This window comes from Caloenas nicobarica, chromosome 1 (genome assembly GCF_036013445.1).
Source record: "Caloenas nicobarica isolate bCalNic1 chromosome 1, bCalNic1.hap1, whole genome shotgun sequence".
In the NCBI taxonomy this organism is placed as follows: Eukaryota; Metazoa; Chordata; class Aves; order Columbiformes; family Columbidae; genus Caloenas; species Caloenas nicobarica.
The window spans coordinates 195004826-195024194 of record NC_088245.1 but is presented as its reverse complement, the minus strand read 5'-3'; the positions used below and the strand labels follow the sequence as shown (position 1 = coordinate 195024194).

General features: G+C 39.2%; 1 protein-coding gene across 5 annotated transcripts in view; it reads left to right on the top strand.

Annotated features, from left to right (window-relative positions):
- SGCG (sarcoglycan gamma) overlaps nucleotides 1–19369 on the top strand; it is a 133255-nt gene that overhangs the window by 107935 nt on the left and 5951 nt on the right. The window lies entirely within an intron of this gene.

Here is a 19369-nt window from a genome sequence, read left to right as displayed (position 1 = left end):
CTATTAATAATATTTTAATAAGCTTAAAGCTAGCAGTTTTATCCTAAAGCCATTATGGTATGTTACATTTTAAGTTCTTATCTGCACTTTGTTTAAAAATAGTTACATTGTTTCAGATTACATACAACTATTGTTATTATAAATTTTTCATCTGTTGTTGAAATAGAATATTGTTTGAAGGAAACGTTGAGATTAATTCAAAGTGTTTGTAAACTTCTCCTGCGTGGATGAGTTTACCTCATGGCTTATCTCTTTATGATTTTTACCATGTCAACTATAAGCACATTTTGATCTAGAATGTTGCTATGTGTTAGCAGAGCTTGAGTGTAATAGTTAAAATCCCATTCAGTTTTGTCTTCAATTAACCTAATTGGGTGGGAAGTGGGAAGTACAGATTCTTCCAGAATATACAGAAGTTATGCTAATAATTATTATAATGTCAGGAAAGTACCTACATGGCCACATCAACACTGACACTTGTGACTGACATTAATATCTGACATAAATCCAGAGCTGCTGAACAGCTGCACTAGAAACTGAGTTGGCTTAACCCAAAGAAAAATGCTAAATATCAGGGCATGAAGCTGTGCAATGAATGCAGCACTTACTCATGTCCCAGCTGGCCCTCAAGACCTGATGCTCACCCAGAGCAGTTCAAAATGCCTCATTCCTTTTTTTTTTTCTTTTTTTTTTTCCCATCTTTACCACCTGTAATCAGTGTCAAGTCTGAAAGCAGAGATGGCAATGATTACATGGAGGATTTCTGGGGAGGATCAAGAAGCAAATGCGTTATCTGCATTGCAGACACTAAGTTAAGATGTAGACAGAGATGAGCAATTTATATGCTGGAAAAAGCTTATTTTCAAGGGTAACCTTAAACGTCTGTGCAAACAAAATTCATGCATTCTGTTGTGAAGGAGCTGAGACAAGTTTACCAATGAATGGCAATTTTGTAATGCCTTATAAATATTGTCTTTCATTCCACACTGTTAAGTACACGAAGCTACCTACTGAAAAGCACTTGAATATGAAAATCTTAAATGCTATTTTAGGTATTACTTTTCTATTTTAAATTTGAAAATGCTTCCTTTCCAGATTAAGACAATATCAAATTATAGGTAATAGAACCTATTTGCTCACGTCAAGCCTTATCTCCACGTTTTCTCCATCTGTCAATCTTCTGCTATTTTTTCTTCTATTTTTCCTTCAGTGGCTTTGCTGTGCCATGGGAATGTGATGTGCTGGGTGAATGTGAGATGCTGGGTGAATATGATATCAGGTGCCACGGTATGCAGCATTAAATATAGGGAATATCACTTCAAGAAAACCTATCCAACAGAAATGTAGTTGCATGTTTCAAGGAGCTGACTAGAAAGCTGTTAATGTTCATAACTTTTTCAACTTCTGTCATATGAACGGAGGCCACATTCATTCTCTGTCATTCAGATTTAGGGCAGGATCGCAAACAAAGCTGACACAAACGGCCTTCTAAATTACACGTTCTGCCGGCTTTCCTGTCCAAATGCCAAATTTCAAGATAGATGACTTTTCTGGAAACAAAGAGAAAGTGTGTTAGAACATATCTTTTTATAGCTAAGTAATGGAGACAGAGCAATGCAATTACATTGTGGTCAGTAACTCTCTTTTCATCCCATAATTTCAAGGAAATAATATATAGAGTCCTTTTCTGTCTAATAGATTGAATTCATGACTCACCCATAAAGAAACAGCGATGTGCTTGCACTTCCAACTGGCAGGAAGAATTATAGTAACAAAATCTACATTTCAAAATTGAAGCATTCCTAGGTTTAAAATAACATTGCCTACTTTTGAATTCCTTTCCTGGAGTTCCTGTCTCTGTATAAGATATCTAGTTTCCATTTTCTGAAGACTTTAGGATGTAGTGGAGACCTAAAAACAGGGTCTCACATGTAAGAAACGTCCAACAAACATCTCAGTGGCATGGTTACAGTCAATGTGCAGATTTGGGTATATCCAGGAAATATCCTCCAGAGACAACCACCACTGAGGATGTACCTGGTTAAAATGAGCCAACTGTAATTAGTGAGAACAGAAATATGTCTGGACTCGGACTTCTCTGTGCAATCCAGTTGCCTGGTATAGTCAAGTGGTTACACAGCGTCCAGGTGCAGGAGTGCTTCTTTGACAGAGAGTGCCTGTCTGTTGGGACATTTCTCCTTTCCTTTGGCTGAACCTGTTCTTCTGTGTGGTCATGGGACCACCAGAGAGCAAGCAAGAGGAGGCACAAGTTAATCTTGTGTTCAGGGCATTCATCCAAGAACAGAAGGAGACCAGGGGTTTGCAGTTATGATTTAAAAAGTAATCCTGGAAAAAGAACCAGATGAATGTCCTGACAACTAGGATACCTCCTCTTTATTTGCTCTGTTTCTTGACGTATTACTTGATTGTGCAAAGACTGACGGTCAACCCAGGGATGGCCATAATCTAGCTCTTTACTCCCTCCAAGCTGGTTTGTAGTCTGGTAAATACAGGCAATGGATGCAAGTTTCATCCCCGTCAAGATGAGGAGGAAATTGAACTGATGCTTAATAATTCCTTGCTGAATATTAAAATCAATAGGATTGTATTATAGGTAATATAACATTATATATTATAATATATATTTTATATATTAATTAGAATATTATAAAAATATGGAAAGTGTTACCTCTTCTGTGGTTTTCCATGAAAGTGGCCACAGCCCTTATGCTTTGGTGTGTATTTGGCATGTTGAGAACTTGCCTCAATCAGATCTTCTGGGGGCTTCCATGGACTTTAGCTGACAATTCTAACTGGATCACAGCAAAGTTTTAATGGAGGAAACCAGGTACCTTGCTTTCTAAAAGAAGGAAATTAAACAGTATTATAGAAGCCCATATTCAGACATGTAACTTGTGACGCGAAATGTGGGTGGGAAACGTATAACAACAACTAGTGGAACTAGCTCCTGTAGACATTTTTAGCAATTCCCTAAAAGCCAGCTTCTCCCCAGGTTCCATGTTAGGTACTGGAAGAAGCCTCTTCTGATATTACCCAGAGTTTCAGACTAGTACATATACCCTTTTATCCTCAGTTATCTCTTTGTGGAAAAACTAGTGTCTCAGTTTAGACATTTTTCCAGTCTGATGGTAACATATTTTTCTAATAATTTATAGCAGTTTAGAATATGATTTAGCATATTATTCTATTCCTCTATATTTCATATTCTTAAATAATATGTAACTCATACATAGTTTTGTCATTTTGATATTGTTTGCTTCTTGTGATCTACATGTTTTGAGGTTTTCTAAGGGAAAGCAATGGGTCAAGAAACCTGTGTAAATCTCAAAATTTTTGAACTGAGGACTTGAATTTCCCAAACTAATGGAAATATGCTTACAAAAGTGACATCTTTCCATTTATTAACTATCTGTATACTATGCGTAATTAATAAAATGCTCATAGATGTGTGCTAGCTTTGTTCTTGTATTTGCCATAAACGGATGTCTGGCAGCCAGCAACTCTACTTTCTGAGCACAAATCCCGTGGGCAACCACTTTTAATACAGTCAGTTCATGGTATTTTGCCAGTTCAACTGAGGGTTTACATCCAAGTTCAAAAGTGACCCAAGTCATTTCACCCTTTGTGCATTTGCAAAGCACTATAGCAGGAATGATGTCGCTGTTCCGGATAGTCGACATTTGTCTGACTATGATTATAAATAGATGTAAAATATTCTCATTTAACATATTATTTAACAGCTTATGGGTATATTCTGAAAATATTTCAGTATTTCCTAGGGAAATAGATCTATTTTAAACAAATGTATAATATTGGCATTGACCAAAACTTTAAATATATTATTTAAGAAGTATTGCTTCGTATTTTAATGAAAAACCTATGTCCAACACTGAAAAGCATTAAAATATATATTTGCTAGCTTGTGACTTCTGTGTTATAGAATATTGTTAGTTTGACGGCATTATTATACGCCTTCTAGATATTTGGTTAAGGTAAATTACTGTACTGATTACTTGCTGGTAGAGCTCCCTATCTATATATTGAAAATTAATATGTCTCACTTAGTTTTTACTTCTGTTCTCTGGCATCCAATAGCTCCACTTTTCTTATGGCTTCTACTTCTCTCTGACTCTTTACTAAGGTTTACTTTTATCCTTTCCATTCCCCATTCATAATATGATTTTCTTTTGCACTCAAAGTATAGATTTGCTAGGGTGAACTGCATAATAAGACAGAGAGAAAGGCTCGAAACTGAAGTTGTGGGGTTTTATGAGCATACGAATAAAAATTATTAAGGAAATCTAGAAAGAGCTGTATAGAAGCAAACCAGGGTAAAAACATTTGCTAAATCATTGCTTAATCATGTTTGTAATACTAATGCTTACATGCTAATTGCCTAAAAATACCATCTGATGAATTGAAGTACAGTGATTTTTATTTGCATTCATTATGCAAATAAAAAGCCCAGTCAGTCAGGAGAGAATGAATTTTGTTACAGGAAATTGAGTCTATAGTTATGAGTCAGTATTTGTAAATGTCGTGGTTTAACTCCAGCCAGCAGCTAAGCCCCACACAGCCACTCACTTATTCCCCCAGATAGGATGGGGTGAGGAACAGAAGAGTAAAGGTGAGAAAATTTGTGGGTTGAGATAAAGGCAGTTTAATAGGTAAAGCAAAAGTTGCGCACACAAGTAAAGCAAACCAAAGAATTCATTCACTGCTTCCCATGGGCAGGCAGGTGTTCAGCCATCTCCAGGACAGCAAGGCTCCGTCACACGTAATGGGAAGACAAGCGCCATCACTCCAAACATCCCCCTCTACCTTCTTCTTCCCCAAAAATATATACTGAGCATGACATCATATGGTATGGGATATCCCTTTGGACAGTTTGGGTCAGCTGCCCTGGCTGTGCCCCCCTCCCAGCTTCTTGTGCACCTCGCACAGCGTAAGAAGCTGAAAAGTCCTTGACTACTTAGCAACAACTAAAACATCAGCATGTTATCAACACTATTCTCATTCTAAATCTAAACCACAGCACTATACCAGGTAGTAGGAAGAAAACTAACTCTACCCCAGCTAAAACCAGGACAGTAAAGCATCTCTGCTCCCAGACTAGTGAGGTATTTCTACTGAAATATAATTTTATAAGCCCTGGCATTAATTCGCTAGGTATAAATTCTCATTCACATACTTTACTGCATTCAGGTTAAGTAAGAACACTATCAAATACTTCTTTTGCCAGCTTAAAAAATTTCTTTCCACTCATCCTATGGACTCAATCTATGAAAAGGCATAGATTAAAAGGATTGAATGTGGTACAGGACATCATGTTTATCAACTTTTCAGAAGCACTTCTGACTCAGATGTTTAAAAATACCTTATTAGCAAAGGATTGGGTAATACTTCACATCTAGTAATCTTTTGAGCAGCGATTTTTGTTGAAAATACTAATCTTAAAGTGAAAAGAATTTTCCAAGTACAATCTGTTTTGTCTGTCTTGTGTTACTAGCTATTTGTGTGCACCCCTGTTCTTGCAAAATCTTGTTCATTGCAGTTTAGTTTACAAACTACAGTGCTTCAGCTGCAGGGCTTATATATCATTGTATGTGTGGACCATATGACCTTAGGAGATAGGCTCACCTCTGCTGCTTAGATCATCCTCCCTTCTGTAATCCTGAGCCTGCAGAGGAACTCTGTCCAGCTCTCACAGAAGATGTTTCCCTCCTGAGGTAGGAGGGACATTGGGTGACCGGTGGGAACAGAGCCTCAGGTCTCCTGGTGAGGCTGTGTTGGCAGTCAGGCGTGTTGGCAGTCAGACCTGCTCTCCTGAGCACCTGCAACACCTTTCCTGTGTCGAAAGACTGCTGGCCTCTGAAACCAGGGAGTGATTGACAGGCACCTCAGTAACAGGAGGAGAAGAAATCTGTGCACCAGTGTTAGTGGCCCTTTTGCCAGGTAAGATCTCCCTGAAAACGCATGCCAGGTTTCTGCCCACTGCTATCATTGACCCTCCCTTAAGCCAGACAGGTGGCTGATGGTCTTCCTAAAGATGATTAGGGGCCTAGAGCACCTTTCTTATGAAGAGAAACTGAGAGAGCTGGGTCTGTTCAGCCTGGAGAAGAGAAGGCTGAGAGGGGATCTCGTCAATGTTTATAAATATCTCAAGGGTGGGTGTCAAGAGGATGGGACCAGACTCCTTTCAGTGGTGCCCAGCGATAGGATGAGGGGCAGTGGGCACAGACTGGAGCACAGGACGTTCCATCTGAATATGAGGAGAAACTTCTTTACCTTGAGGGTGCCAGAGCCCTGGAACAGGCTGCACAGAGAGGTTGTGGAGTCTCCTTCTCTGGAGACATTCAGAACCCGCCTGGACACATTCCTGTGCGATCTGCTCTGGGTGAACCTGCTTCAGCAGGTGGGTTGGACTAGATGATCTCCAGAGGTCCCTTCCAACCTCAACCATTCTGTGATTCTGTGTAAAGCCTCAGTTTTTCAGAGATGTCACTTAACACATTAAAATCAATAGTTGTTTCTGCCACTTGTACAAGACGAAGCCATTTACCTGTTTTCCATAGTTGCTTATATCAGTAGTGCAAAAGTGTAATGATTTCTATGCCTACACTGTTCAGCTGGGTACCTGACAATATCAGACTGCTCAGTGAGATTGCTAAAGTGAACTTGTCATCAGTGATTATAGCATACTGCACCGGAGCGCAAGCTACCGTGAAAACTTCATTAATGACTGTCGCAGTTATAGACACCTTGCAGATGACCACCTGGAGCTCTATTTGTGAGTCTATGATTGTGCTGTCATTGGTCTAAGACAAAACGTTGAGCTGGGTAGAGCATCTTTTACATTATCTTTCACTTACATACCTGTCTGCACGTATATCAAGAGAGCTGTGGGGGAGGCATGAAGCAGGAGTCACCCACCATAGGGATGTGCGTGTGGCAAACACTGGAAGAAGCAAGGGAAGCATTTCCTAACTCTAATTCTTCCAAGGTATATTGTACATGTGCACAGTCGCTACTCACACTATTTCCCCTCTCCCTCAGCCTGTGTGTGCAGCCGTGATACTTCAGTTGCGTGTAAACTGGTGGGAGTCGGACGCATTCAGCCACTGTACTAATAATCGAAAGAGGGGAAGGGTAGGACCTGCCTGTCAGCAGAGCCCTCTTCACCTGAGTGTTTCTTTTCGTGCAGAACAAGTGGACACTATGAGCAGCACTTACTGAAGAATTCCATGTACTTAAAATATTTCTGTGCTTCTGCATATGAATGTAAAATGTGGTTGAGGTATATAAAAGAAATGCATGGCAAATTTCAACCTGGAAGACAATTTTGTGAAAATAAAGACTCATAATGAAAACACTAACCAGATTTTTACAACAGTGGTGCAAAAAGTGTTATTATATAAGAGCAAAATTTTATAATATAATAAGTTGGTTTATAATATCATTAAAGTCATGTGAAAAAGATAGCCATGCTGGAAACACCTGTGATGTGCCAGATTCAATCACGTTCACTGGGGCCTTCACCATTTTTAATTACCTGGAGAGTCAGCACATCATAAAATTGAGGTCATCACAGACACCTCTTTTGAATTAGCTTTGCTTGCCACTCTTTATCACAACTGTCAGTCTTGAGAGAAGCTTCTATTTTAGTAATATCTTGGTTCTGATCTTTAGTCTTCATTCCTTTAACAACTCTGCATTGAGTGACAGTGGACAAACAGGCAGAAACACCTCAATATCTAAGATGGATGGAGAACCGGAAAACAAATAACTACACTGTAATAAGCACATCTGCTGTGTTTTTGAATAGGTTATAAATGTTGGTTTAAATTGCTTTTATAGTCTTTTCAAAGTACTATTAAAACTAGGCACTGTTTTATTCTCTTTTTAAGGGAACATGTAAGTGCATTTGTTGTAGAACTTTGAACGTTTCTTTTATATTGCTTACATAAAATAAGTTCTGTTAACTAAAACCTTGGGAACTGGAAACATCTGGTATTCAAATCTGGCTTTGTAATTGTGCTTGTGCACAGAGATCACTCCCTAAGCCATAAGCAGTGTCAGTGCCTGCCATGCTTACGCTGAACAATTCCCTTGAATCCAGAATCTCATAAGTGAACTTTACTGGAATCATCTGTTGCCACTCATTTCAGATTTAGAACGTAAATACGGAACAAATTTGGGACACAGACTATTTCAAGAAATAAAACTATGATGAGTTTTTTTTTTGTTTAAATTAAAGGAAAGGAAAATATGCTGAAGAACATACCAGCTGACATCTTCAAGAACAGCAAATACTCCCAGCAATTGAGAATGCCACCCAAAAGCAATGGAGTGCCTCAGGGGTCTACCCTTTATCCTTGATCATTTTTAGCATAAGAAAATATTTTTTTAAAAAGTAGACTTATTTGTTTAAAAATCAAGCACACTTCTTATACATATGGAGTAGGGTTAAAAAACGAAAAACAAACATACAAACAAAAAACCTCATCTGTATCTGCCTAGCACTTCAGCTGATCCTAAATGATTTCTTTATTATTCTTGCATGCGATTCAGCTGAGAATTCAGCACACACTTCTGGTTACCTTTCAGCTCTTACATTTTCAGGCTGCATTCACATAGCAGAGTCCAAACCCAGAGGACTTCCTTGTGCCCAGAATATGCAGATACATCTCAGATGCTCATCCACATTTAGAATTCCCCTCTCTCTGCAAGCAGAGGCATTGATTCACCATTCATTCACTGAAGTAGGAAGGCATCCTCCCACAATTTCCCCACAGAGATGCATTTTTTTTTCAGAGACACTAACATACTTGGAGCATGGCCCCAGGTGCTTACAACTGCTCCGGCAAAGAGTTCAGGCGCAATTAATTCAACTCATTTAGACATCTAGAGCGTAGCTATCTACATCAGATCCCACCATTTTGGTGGAAGGTAACAGGTACTGTTAGAGCACGTTATGTTATCCTAACAAAAACGACTAAAATAGATCAGATTAATTATGTCCTAGTAGTGCCTGTTTCTCTCCATTCATTCTGAAGGGTGCACGGGGGACCACCTACGCTCCTTTCTATAGGCATTTACATTTGTTTAGAGGAATCACACACTTATCGACTATGCCGTGTTTGCTTAAGCTCTGAAGAAACAAAAACTCATCATAAGAAACAAAGCCATGCACTGTGCTGGGAAATGTTCAAATCCCAGAGTAAAGCTTTTCCACTTGTAACCCTGTATTTCATAAATTCATCTAAATCATTAATCATAGTTTATATAACCTTGTACCTAGGATTAGCAAATGCTGCAATTACTGGCTCTTGTTTGATATCAGGCGTGAGATAATGAGTCCTTCCAAGCTAATAAGTAGCTTGGAGGCCCTGGCCATGCTAGAACTTTGTCTTTTCAGGAAAGTCATAACACCATCATATTAACCTAAAAGATGTGTCTTTTCTTTCTAAGTTGGTAAAAATCCAGAGTTGTCTTATATTCTCTGAAGACATGGAGAATTTCAAAAACAGTCTTAATGTTTTCATTGCTATCAATTTGCTGAATCTCTTCGTTCTACAAAACCTTCTGCATATCTTCTGCATCAAATTCAGACTTATTTTCCATAGTAATCTTAATAATTGTGTGTCAGCCTCCCATGCTTGTAATTAGATGTATATTTATTATCTTCTATAGCTGTTCCATTGACTCCAGCAATTCCTGTTCTGAGGGTTTTTCTGATTTTCTGTACTGCTCTGCACCACTCATCTCCACGGTCTTCCTGTAATTTGCTTCTTTCTTAAAGCTTACAAGTCTGCAAGTTTGTATGAGGAAAACAGCACAATCTCTTTTCTTCTAATCTTGGATCCTCAGGCTGCCCACAACCTGAAGCACAAGAGAGGATGAAACAACCTTATATTGTGTTTTCCTTTCCTGGATTTCTTAATAAAGTAGTCATTAGAGGAACACAATCCATTTTGGTGTCTTGGGTCCTTCAGCTCTGAGGCCCCTTCAGGTCGGACGGGGCTCTGAGCAACCTGATCTGTTTGAAGATGTTCCTGCTTATTGCAGGGGGGTTGAACTGAATAATTTTTGAAGATCCCCTCCACTCCAATTATGCTATGATTCTATGATTCTGTGATGTTGCAAGTCTTAAAATTTAGGACCATGATTCAACACTAGAGCAAATAACGGACTTGACTCCATGTCCAAGCTGTTTGAGTTATAAGATTGTAATAAGTCCATGGGTAAAATCTTTTAAATATAGATACATGGATAAATGTATCTATGGACAAATGAATTTATCCACAGAACCTGATTCTGATTTCATTTCTGTTTAATGTAAAATGCCCGGTCTAAGAATCCATTACTGCAGCAGCTCAAGATTCTGTGAGGTCATTAAAAATTATTTTAGCTTTAGAAAATGCATTCACTATAGGTGAGCTATGCTTAGTTGAGCCTAGTGATTTTTTCTGATCTGAATTCATGGTTTCTCAATTCCATCCACCACATGGCTCTTCATGAAATATCGACGCCATTGGTATCAATGGGATTTTGTCATTTCACTGTGGCTCCCCTTCATTCCAGCCCAGCACAATAAGCCCAGCTGAGTCATGTATATCTGTATATATGTGTCATGTACAGCTCCTTCCTGAGAGTTGGCAGAAAGGGAAACATGAAAAAGGTGCAGTGGTCTTTTTTTCCCCTACAGAGCTGAGAACTCAGCCCTGAAGTGGCTGAGTAATGAAGTGCTCCTAGTCCTTACCAACACAGACATCTAGGAAGGGAAACTAATCAAGTTTGTGCCCTCCAGAAATTCTAGCTGTAAAAGTAACAGCAGCTTTTTAGAAGACATTCTTTTCCTTGATCATATAAAATCCATTATAGATTTGAGAGTTTGTTTTTTAAGCTCAGTAACCATACACTATTAACACTTTACACCTTGCTGATATCAGACAAAAATAATCTATTTAATCTTATTATTTTCCAAAATGATTTTTTTAAAAGACTCCTACGGCAATATTATACATACCATACAAAAGTCCTGTCCTGCTATTAGTAGCCCTCTTGTAGCAACTGCTAGTGCTTCACACATTAGAACTGTCAGTATATGTATATTATTGTCCCAAGAAAGAAGGCTACCAGAAAAAGCAGAACCTCACATACTTGTGTAATTATTTCAGAGTAGCTCTCCTGTTATTGAAGTATTTGGGATGTTTCAGTACATTACAATATGCATTTGTGTCTGCTTTTCAGAGGTCAGAGATGTTACAAACTGCCAGCAAAGCCCAGCACGTCTTGAGACTTTCCTGAGTGATTGCAGACAAAATGATAGACCTTCCAAAATGACTTTTTCATTAACTCATTTAAGCAGTACACAGAAGAGAGTCAAGAAAGAAGTTACTTTTAAAATCAAATTACAACAAATTGCTTGATTATTTTATCATCTCTAAATTGTGATGTAGTGCCACTGAAGATTTTAAAAAGCTTCATAATTACTAGAAAAAGGAGTTGCTTTATGTACAGCTGCTTCATTCCAGCCAAATAAGTTTTGTTTAGTGCAGTTCCTATGTATGTGCACTTGCCTTTAAACAGACACCCTTGTAGTATGTTTCTCTAAATTCAATTTTACCATATTCATTCTCTTCTGATATTATCAGACAACTTTTCTGTAGTTCAAAAGATGCTAGGCATCTGCTTTTTCATTACTGGGACAGTAACTGTATTCTGGAGAAGTATTAGCTTTAGCATACTTAAGTTGGAAGTACAATTCTAATATTAAGCTCTATTTTGTGCTATTATAAGTTTTCCTATGAATTTGTCTGCAATGAAATAGCCAGATGCACTTGGAAGAAAGCGCATAAAAAGTTCTTTTTTACGTTTTAAGTAATTGTTATTCAAATTGTGTACTGGTTTGCATATTACATTTTATTGCGGCGTAAATAATAGACTAACATGGGATTCAGTATAAGGGAGCTGTAGATATTGACATTGGTATTACTGAAACAGAACATGTGTCCTAGTGCAGGCAACTCCAAGGAGCAATAACCTTTGGAAAATGGTTTCCTCGAACTAAGCTGCAAAAATTGGGATGTTGTAATATAACCATTGACCAACTAATAGACTTTCCAGAGGAAAATGGATGCTAGTTTTCAGTCAAATTTTTTTCATTATACTTCATTTAGTTTAACTCAGTGAAGCTCAGAGTATCAAAGTGAAAGGAAGAAATATGGAAGACAGCATCAGCCAGGTAGGAAGCAATTATTCCACCTTTAAATGAAGAAATTCAATATGTGCCATGCAAAAAGGGAAACTTTAGAAAGAAAAATCAGCATTTGAAAGATTTACATTAGTTACGTCAGATCAGAATTTTGTGCCAAGGCTTGACTAAGCAACTGCTGTGTTTCCATTACTGTGCAGAAGATGATCAGGGCAGAAGCTTTAATGAGTCATTAGTATTTTGTATTTTGGGGCATTCAGTAAGAGCTATCAGAGTTTACTGTTGAATATACATGGTTGTTGGAACATGCTGCGAAACTCATCTTTCCTGTTTGCAAGAAGATGTAATTTTAGGAGCCATTCCAAATAGAGTCATTTTACAAACCAAACCAGAAATGAGGCATATACCAAGACTGAGATCTCAGTCCTGTTGTTTTGGCTTTCTTTGCCTTTGGACCTGCCGGCAAATAACCAAAAGCCACAAGGCAGAACACCAAAATCCATCGCTCTGGGTAATCGTGTTCTTCTCCCACCCCGATCACCGTCCCCACTTGCCTGACCTCAGAACAGTGGGCTACTGGGAGATAAGTGAATTGAATATTGGTGGGAACTGGCAGCTGGTATTAGTGCATGCGTGCTGCTTGCTGTCCACCTCCGCAGCTCCAACTTAGTTTTGCTCAGATCATGTCAACAAGAATCAGCTTCCTCATAAAGAGAATATGGTTTGAAATTCTGTATATTGGACCATAAATAAATGCTGACAATCTCTTCTTCCTGCGTAACTAGGGCATGCTCTGGCTGTGGTTTACTCCCTTGCAATGTCTAGCCGCATTGCCAGTGAATTAGACTGCTTTCAGACTAATCAAAAAGCCAATATGCTCCTATTGCCTTTTAAAGGTTAACGTGCATTCAAAGAGCAGAGCTGCAAGCAGACACCTACAGAGAGCCAAGGCCAATTAAGCCCACAGAATCCTCTAGGTTGCTTTTTGACTTTCAAGAAATTAGTTTCTTGACAACTTAAAGATTCTCCTTTCCCCCCTTTTTTTCCTTTTTTTTTTCCCTTTCATTTCTTACCTTTTCTATTCCTTCTCTGCTCCATGACCTCCAAACACTGCCTAATTTCCTTTCTGTTCCCCTTTCACCTTTCAAGTCAGACTTGAACTCAAGGACAGGCATTCATGACAGGGCTCTTTTCTGCACGCCAAAGGCATATGAGGGTTTCTTCTGTACTTAACGATGTGAAAAAGCTGGTTTGGTTATGTGCCAATAGCATCTGATGCTCTGTGCCCCATTTTTACAGCTTGTCCTCTATGCAGCCTCAGTACTTCTGCGTCTTCATAGACTGTAGTAAGACCTGTCACCATTGCTCTCCTGACTCTTCACATTTCTCTTAAGCAAATAAAGTAGGACAGAAAAGTTCCATATATTCATAATCTCAGAAAAAGGTGAGCCTACTCTTGGAAGTACATGTGCACAGGGAGAATTGTACGGTGTGTATTTTCACAGGAATGCAGGCTCACTGTGCCTTTATTTTGCCCTGGAACAGTTTAGTCAAAGCACTTCATTTTTTTAAAATGTTTTCTAACTCTGGGAAGTCATGGAGATTGTTTACTGAGAGGTGGGTCTAACAGCCGCATACTCAAAAAAGAAGAGTAGGAGGCATCTTTATAGGGTCATCAGGTTTGATTTTAGCATCTTCATGGAAGTTCAAGGGAAATAAGAACAATATGCAAAAACACACTAGTGAAGCATGTACCATTATTGCAGCTCCAGCTCTTCTGAATTACATTTTCTAAATCTCCTCTTTTTTTCTTCACATTCTTTGGTATTTAATAGTGTACTTCCTATGTGTGGTCCCATGCCAATGCTTAGGAACATGTGTGAAGCAGTATCTTCAATTGTACAAAGACTGAATGACAGAAAGGGGCATGGGATCTATCACCATCTTCTGCCACCTCATATGACTTTGTTCTTAAATCAAACCTTAATATAGATGTTTATTTGACCCTTTTGCATGGATCCATTTATTTTAATTATACTAAAGCACTATGGGAGGAAGACTGAGTGTATTAGAGAAGTGGAAGTGATGGATTAGTATATTTTATGAACTCTCATAAAAATCAATACCAGCGAGCCTTGAGAAAAATTTTTAATGAAAAGACATTATGAACTAGCCAGCATTTAGGTTCTATGTGGACCCATCTCATGATATCTCATTGTTTAAAAGGGCTTCACACAAAAATCCCACCATATAGGTGAACACCAGACAAATATCTTGCTAATGACCTAAACAAACTTACTGCTGTGAAATAATCTGCTATAAAGTAAAAAAAATCAAGGCTAGTATATTTGACATTTTATTTTCTCTGGTGTACAAGGGCCCTAGGTGTTTCTCTTTTACTGATATAAGAACACATTTAACTTAATACACTATACACTGCTAAATTCTTTACCATGCCTTTAAAATTTTAGTGCCATGTTTACATTTCATAAAATCTTCTCTGTATGGTAAGATTAATCAGACTATTTTAACCAAAAAGCAAGGGAAAGTTAAAAAAAAAGAGCTGCATATGTGCGCGGAGTGCACCACAATTTCAGAGGCAATGTCCACCTATCTGTCCAGTCCACTTACAGTAACCCTGGTCTTCCTTAGGTAGGTGCTGGGAGGAGTGCATACATTTGGGGAACTTCTACCTAAAGTCACACCCAGGAATTCTGTCCCTGTTGAACTGAGGAGAGATGCCGACTCATAAAATGGAAAGGACAAAAAGTGACCAGATGGAAGGAATAAACTGTACCCCAAATTCACAAGAGCAAGCTGGTTCCTCTGTCCTGCTCTAAGAGTCAAACTATCCCGCATTGGAGTAGGAAACTTGGGCTCCATAAGAATGTGGTACTCTTTCTGCAGTACTAGAAACAGGTTGTAGTGGTACTTACAATTGCGGTACTTATAATATCAGCAAGGTATCCTTCCATCTCCTGCCAGGACAGGATGAAAGAAGAAATCTATATTCCTGCAGCATGCACCAGCTCAGAAGGGACATTCAAAGTCAGGGTTCAACTCAGCTGCTTTTTTACCACAACCATAGCAGGTTATCACTCCTCTCACAGGCTCCTAAACATGGACAGCTGAGCAATTGCTGGTGACCTGGTATCTTCACAAGCTAGCAACATGCTTATAGGAAGGGGTGGGAATCTCTAAGCTTATAGGTCAGGGGTGTCAAACTAGGAGTAGTTACATTTATACAGTCCTAAAATTTCATTCGGCCCTTTGAAAGCAACCATGAGGCTGATGTGGCCCCCAGTGAAAATGAGTTTGACACCCCTGTTGTAGGTTGTTGGGACAGTTTCAGAGCCTGGATGCTGTCCAGATTCCCTCAGAAGACTTTCACGCAATCTTTCATAAATTATTCTGCACACTTCAGTACCAAATTTCTTTGGCAACCATCCAAGACAGTATAGTCAACTTCTGGAACTATCTTACCAACGAGGAAGAAGACACCAATAAAAATATTATCTTCCTTGTGATCATTTGCTTTAGTTGTAATGGACTGCTGGAGGACCAATATCCAGCAGATGACAGAGCTATGAAATTGCTCTGGAGGGAGGGACCACTTACTCCCGCAGCCTTCCCTGCCCTTCATTAGCTGAGATGGTTTCCCTGCACTTTGCCAACAAACCTCCAGGTGGCTGCAGGGATCAGGGTGGAGGAGAGCAAGGCAAAGCACCTCTGCGAGTTGGCCTAGGTATGGCTTCCATTGCTTCATGTTCCATGGATATGACGACGTGAGTGTTTTATTGAGGGAAATCTCCCAGCTGCCTGAGCTCCCCAAATATTGGTTCTCATCGCGGAAGTGTTTGGGGCGCATGAACTGGATTATATTTGAATTAAATTAACCTGAAAGCTGTGCTCTCCTGGAGAATACCTAACATGCTCCAGCCTTTCTGGGTGTTCAGTCTTTTAATTCAGGCAACAGCTAGTCCGGGGTGCTCCTCAGAACACATATAATGGGGATGTCAGGTCCTTCACATCAAATGTTGTGCTGTCCCAATCAATTCCTCTTGCACCACACCACCTGCACAGTACCTAGAAGCTACAGAAGTACAGAATCCATCTTCCCAAATGAGATACAGGCTGTGACAGTTGTCTCATTTAGGACAGCACATTACAAAGATTAATTCCTCTAGATGATAAAGATTCTCACTCCATTCTGTTAAACGTAATTTATATGCCTGTAATTTTAAAATATTATATAAAAGCAACGGGTAACAATAGATTTCCTCATTATTCTACTGCCTGAATTCAAACAAATACTAAAAAAGGACCAAAACTCTAAGACATCAACTTCTGTCCTCTGAGTGTCCATGCGCCCTCCAGCCTTTGGAAGCAAATTGAATTCTTATTTTCCAAAGACTTTTGAGGGATGCACATCAACATTTTGCTCTGCCCAACCTACTGTCTTTCTCTTTTTATTGCCTAGGGAATAGATCTTGAAACTTTCTTATCAGCCGTTATCTGCACACAGTCACGTGTCTTCTTTGTGACTGACCAAATCATTCGCAGTGCAGAGCAACTTCCTCCTGTCATCTCTTCACTGATATAAAAAAAGAGTACATTTTACTTTATTAATGTCTTTAAAACACCATCAGTGTTAATAATTGCAGTGCTCTATTCATATCTTTCTGAGACACCCTGAGCTCATGCAAGTTTCTCCATCAGTCAGCTCATCTGCTAGGGCAGTTCTCTGGTCCGCCCCGCGGCATACAGAAGTTCAAACCTGCCCACCAGTGACAAACTGGAAGTGCCTCAGGGCCAGGACCACTGAAGAATTTTAGGTGACTTTAAGATCAATGTCCAAGGGGCTGAGGAAGTCACGTGTCTTCCGAGACCAAGTGGGGACTGAAAAGGGACATGTAAAGTCAAGGTTCGACTCAGTCATGTCGTGTCTGCACTAGGTGCCTGTTTCCCTTTTATTACATTTGGACTTGAGGCACTGAACCTTTGAATGCTGTGTGAAGAAATATGTCATTAGTGTTACTCCATGTTGCCTTTGCTAAAATCTCACACACGATAGCTCCGGAAGGCTTTAAAGTCATTGCTTAAGCTTCACTGCACTTTCCATTGCCAGGAAGCTCCAGTGACTTAATCAGGTAAATCTACCCTTAGTTAATCTAGAAATAGGACCTGTATAAACAGCAGAAATTTAGGATTGTGATTAATATAGCAAATGTAATTCTGCCATGTAATTTAAATTATATGTAAGTCATATCATAAATCTGCAAATGCTTCCGAAGGCTGTAGGCTTCTTGCCAGCATTAATTTTGGTAGAAAGTAAGAAATATGTCTCCGGTGTTTGAATGCTTTTCAAACTCCAGGTCTGATATGCCTTTCAAAAATCTGTCACAGTCTGCCTTCTTGTAATATTCAATACAGCTTAAAAATAAAAATTTATGGCTACCTATAGATTACTTACATAGATTAAATACTTTTTTCAATGTTTATAGCTTTTTGCTAAAACAAACCAAGGCAACAATTGTGTTCAACTACCCTGACGCTGACTTATGAAAATGTATTAAACTTTAAATATTAAAAATACAAACTTTGATTAATTTTTCATTATATAACGCGTACGAATATGCATTGGAAAATAATCTCATGAAGCAGACCTGCCATACAAATCACTCAAGGAAAAACTGACTTCCAGTTTCCTAAAAGTGTACATCTAAGGATCTAAACCAAAAAGTCATAGAAAAGCTGTTAAATCACAAACACTGCTTAATAAAGATTACTAAAACTATGTTAGATGGCTGATGCACAACAGACTCTTACTCATGCCCTTGTACTCAGCCTGATCATGAGAGTAGTTTGTGCCATCTCAGAGTCATGGGATAAGACATCGAATTATTTTATGGATATAGTCCTATAATATGGAACCATGATGCATTTATCCATTGTTAGGAATTTAAATGATCGGTCTGGAGTTTAAATTAATTAAAGGTGACTAACCCAGACGTCGAGGAGAGGCAGATCATAGAAACATACAGTCATAGAATAGTTTGGGGTGGAAGGGACCTTTGAAGATCAAACAAGATAGAAATCTCCTGCTACCTCTGGTCAGCAGTGATAAGCCAATATTGCCTGAGTTATTTTCAGATTTGGGGATAAAAAGTAAAGCTTCAGTGGCTGTGCTTGACTGTGCTCATATATCATGGGTTTAGGTTTTGAGATATCAGCTGGCTTTATCTTCTTCAGAACTGTAAGGTACCACTGAAGTTTCCCACAAGCAGAAAACTGACTTCTTTTAAATTCTAGTTTTAATCAAGTAACCGTGAAAAAAAAGAAAGAACAGCAGCAGTCTGAGTAAATGAAACGCTTTAGACAGCCACATCAGGATCGCGTGTGAAATCATTTCATTCCTTTAGCATGACTGGCAGTCAGCATCTGAACTCACTGTCTGACACATCCCTAGCGAAGGACGTCCTGGGGCGCAGTCCTCCCCTCACCCAGGGCAGCTGCTGAGCACACGTGGAGCCAGCACACACCTGCTGGGAGTGCGCACACACACACGTGTGCAAACGCACACCCCCCTGCACTTCCAGAAGACGCAGTTGGAGAACACATGCAGACCTGGGAACAGGGACCCACGTCTGAATTCTGTGTTATGGATGAAGCCCACAGTATTTTATATGTGTCCAGGGAACGTACAGAATAGAGAAGGTAACACGCATGTAAAGTAAAGTGGGACCACCAGCTGACTGATTTTCTCTAGTCTTAATATTCACCAGTTTAATTTTGGCTGATAGTGTGAAACTCAGGCTGGTGCCATCAGGAAAGAGGGGCAAAGCCCAGTATGTATCAACTCTGATGCTGTGGTGTTCCCAGTGCCTCCAGATGAAGCAGTTCCAGGTAATGATCAAAAGAAGCAATATAATAACTAGCTTGTTGCTAAGCTTGGGCTTTTTCTTTCCTTCTCATGATTTCTAATTAGTGCTTCTCTGCTACTTATCATGGAAATTATACCAAAATTCTGAAGAAACAAAGCCTTATCTCTTTGGAAAATAAAAGTCATTAATCCTGCACAGCTGACTTGACAAGGTGATTGCTCAGCTAATACAGTACATTTCTGCCATC